This window comes from Xylaria bambusicola (assembly GCF_022495145.1).
Source record: "Xylaria bambusicola strain CBS 139988 unplaced genomic scaffold F5B22scaffold_75, whole genome shotgun sequence".
NCBI classification, from domain to species: domain Eukaryota; kingdom Fungi; phylum Ascomycota; class Sordariomycetes; order Xylariales; family Xylariaceae; genus Xylaria; species Xylaria bambusicola.
In genome coordinates this window covers 64,380-68,886 of record NW_025953628.1, presented here as the reverse complement: position 1 = coordinate 68,886, position 4,507 = coordinate 64,380, and positions in this window count along the sequence as shown.

Sequence of the window (4,507 nt, the reverse complement as noted above, 5' to 3'; positions counted from 1 at the left end):
CAGATATACGTATAGGTGATTTAGTTCAAGTAGTTTTTAAAAGGCGACAGGCCCCCCCCCCCCCACACACAAGCACCCCCCCCCCCCCCCCCCCCCCCCCCTTTTACCCCCAACCACACTCCGCATCCTTTAGTTTTCCCTAAGTTATTCTGATTTCCTTTTGGGACCGATGACCTAATTAGCTACGCTGTAGCTCTATAGATTGAATGCTCCCGTCATAATAGTAAGGTGCCAAGTTTCTTACTTGGCATTCAACCGAAAAAGATAGCGAGCTATACTATCCCCTGGATAGCGCTGCAAGCAATGATTGCATATGGAAAGACAGCGCTCTATTATGTAACGGCCACTGTCAGAAGAACGAAGCCACAATTAAGCTTAATGGTTAGGGTAGCTGGAAATAGTACAAGGATAGGGATAAAGCATATTGTTTGTTACACGCGTACAAGCTGAACATGCAGTTCGCCTTGCGCCATTGCGGGCTGTTCATCGTCTTCAAACACCTTCCCTTCAATTTATTATCCGTACGCTTGGAACTATTAGTACATAGGCGTATATTGCACCAAAAACATTAACACCGCCCCAAATTAGCGTAATCTGCGCAAAATACTAAAAAGGATCTGCTAATAAGATTGCCCGCTTATAGCGGACCCTTATATACCGCAACGCTAAACCGTTACCCCCGAACCCTAATTTATTAGGCAGATAGAACCCTTAATGCTATTTATAAATAACCTATAGCATAAAAAGGTTAGAATTAATAATATATTTATATTAATTAAAATAGCTATAAGGAAGAACGTTATTAAAAATAAGCCCTTATTATAGGGCCTAATTATAAATTACTTTATAAAAGTAAAATATAATATTAGGATAAAAAAAAGGTTTTTATAAGCTTTATTATAACGTTAAATAACTTTATTAAATTATTTAATAAAATAAATTAAAGCTTATAATAAAAGTTAACCTATAAATTTATAAATAAAATAGGTTAATACTTTAATATTATTATCTTTATTAAATTTAAAAGTATTATATTAATATATTTAAAACTATAATTAATTTATCCTATAAATAATAAAGCTATTATAAATAATAATATTACTTTAAAATAATAAATAATATATAAAGTATTAAATGTTATAAATATAGTTAATATATATATAAAGGTAACGTATCTCCCACTTGACCTGGCCACCCAATTAACCTGGCCACCCCCCTAGCCCATATAAATAATGTCATACTATGGTATCCTAAGGCCCCTAGAGTACATATACTTCGTATATATCATATACCCTTCCTGTATATGCTTCGAAGGAGATTCTTCCCTTCTTTAAGCTTTAGTTTTATTAAATACCTATTATAAGATTAAAAAGACTTATAACATTATACCTAACCTTTAAGATTTAACTTACCTATAATAATTCTAAAGCTTCCCCTTAAGGTTACCTATAATATTGTTAATTATAATATACCTATATATAAATAAATAATTAAAGCTAGCGCTCTTTTAAGAAATTTAAACTAAGGAAAGTTTTTAATAATGGTTTAAAGATAAAGCTAGTATAATTTATCCTTAAAAAAATAATAAACTTAAAATTAACTATTAAAATCTTTTAATAACCCTAATTTAATAAATAAATGCTTAACTTTTAATTAAAATTATAAAGTTAAAAAAATAACTTTTTAAAAAAAAGAAGGTTATTTAAAGTTTAAAGGTAACCTATACCCCTTCCAAATTATATTTAAATAAGAAAGGAAAGAATTTAAAAATATTAAGTTTAAATAAGTTAGGGTATTACTTTAACCTTAACAATTTATAAACCTTTAATAATTAATAATACTATTAAAACCAAAAAAAGAGCAATTTTAATAATAATAACCTTTTATTATTTAGCTTTAATATAAAGCATAATTAGAATAATTATATATATTAATTATATTTAAATTATATATACTATTATAAATGCTATTCCTTTAAGGAAGTTAATTTAAGCTAGCTTTTTAAGTTTAACTATAATCCCCTTAGTATAAAGTTTACCTATTTTAAATAGTTAAAATAAATAAAGGAATTAAAAACTATATTTTATAGGGTTAATTATAAATTTAAAACCAATACCCTTAAGATTTTTTATATATATAGTAAAATAAATAGGGATTATAAAAATATATATTAAATTATAAAGAAAAGGCTTAAATATATAAAAAGGAAGTAAATGGAGTTTAATTAGGATATATTTTTAAATTAAATTAAAACCCTACTATATTAATTATTCTTCCTATAGGTTAGCATTAATATATAACTTAAAAGGGCTATATAATATATTAATTAAAACTTAAAACTTTTTAATTAATATTTAACTAATATTAAAAGTTAAAACTTAAAATAAAGTAAAGGTAAAAGAGCTTTATTATATTATTGAAAATTAGGTGGACCCTTATAAAAGGAATTAATAAATTTTTATAACCTTTTATTAAAGATTAGGACTAAAATGGTTAATATAATATAATAACGTTAAAAATTAATAAATAAGAATTAATAGGCTAATTATAAAAGAAAAAGGCCTAAATTAAAGAATATTTAAATTAATAATAAACTACTTATAAATATAAACTAAAGCTAAAGTAATAGTTAAGCTATTAATAATAATTATAAAAATAAATATAAAGGATATAATAATAATAGCTATAATAATAGCTTTAATTATAGCTATATTAATAGTTATAAAGGTAATAGCAATAATAATAACTATTAAAGTAATAATAATAGTTATAACTATTAAAGAAATAATAATAATAACTATTATTAATGCCTTTAAGGTATTAATTATTAGGAAAACTGTTAATTTAATAACTTTATTTTAAAAAGTTAACCCCCTTTTAAAGCTCTTTTAAATTATTTATAAAGTAATAATAGAAATAGATTAAATTAAAAAACCTATAAAGGAATAGTTTATTTTAATTATAGTTAACCAGGCTATATTGCCCTAAATTACACTTAACCTAAATAAGACCAAAATCCTAACTATATAGGTTATATAGTATAAAAGTAAACTATTTAAAAAGTTTAAATAAACAAAGAGTAAAATAAAGCTAAAGATAAATAATAGTTATTATATTATTTTTATACCCCCCTTTTATTAAAATGTTATAATCTTTTAAAATATAATAAATAGTCGGGAAATAAACCAAAGGCTTAATACCTTTTAAACTAATAAAAGGTATTAAGCTAAATCTACCCCCTTATATACCTATTATATATTGTTTTTATACCCCTTATATAATTTATATATTTAGCTTAAAGAAACCCCCTTTATAAACTTATATTAATCTAGATTTTTATACTAAATATAATTGCATTAGCCTTACTTTTACACTTTATTATAAGTTAAAAAAGGCTTCTTTTTAAACCTCTTTATTATAATATACTATAGGTAGTAATTTTCCATTATATAGGGCCTATTAAATTACCTATAAATTAATTAACAATTGTAGTATTATTTATAAGTTTAAATATATATATATAGCTATTAACTATAATTATTGCTTAAAAAGTAACCCTATTTTATTATCCTAAACTACTTTAAAGGATTAAGGAATTATATTAGATTTAGGTATAAATTATTAATTCTTTAAATTTAAAGCTTATTACTTTAAAATATTTACCCTATATTAGTTTATAAAAGTTTATAAAAATAAACTATACTATTAAATAATTATCCAATTGCTAAAATTAATTTAGCTAAAAGAGCTAAAATTATATATATCTTATATAGGATTTAATAATATTTTATAAAAGTTTTATAACCTTATAGATTTTTTTAATATAAATAAAGCTAATATATTTCCCTACTTAAAAAAAGGCAATTTAACTATTAAACTTAAAGAAAATACTATAGTTCCCCATTATCCTATATACCTTTTAATATAGGATAAATTTAAAAAACTATAAAGGTAATTAAATAAAATATTAAAGGTTAAAAAAATTAAAAAAATTAATTAGTTTAATTAGAATACCTATCCTTTTTATTCCTAAAAAAGATAAAGGTTTATATTTATATATAAACTATAAGAAATTTAACTATATTTTATATAAAAATTACTACACTTTACCTTTTATTTTAAAGCTATTAAATAAAATCTCTTAAATAAAAATATTTATAAAAGTTAACCTAAAGGACACCTATTACCGTATTTATATTTAAAAGGGAAATAAATGGAAAACAGCCTTTTATACTTATTATAGCCACTATAAATTTCTAATTATACCTATAGGTTTGTTAAATGCTCCTGCTACTTTTTAAAACTATATATAAAAGACACTTAATAATATTTTAAATATTTTCTATATTGTTTATTTAAATAATATCTTTATATTTTTTATAAATAAAGAATTATATATAAAATATATTTAGGCTATTATTAAAAGATTATAAAAAGCGGACCTTTATATTAAGCCTTTTAAATATTAGTTTTATTAAAAAAAGATTAAATTTTTAAGCTATATTAT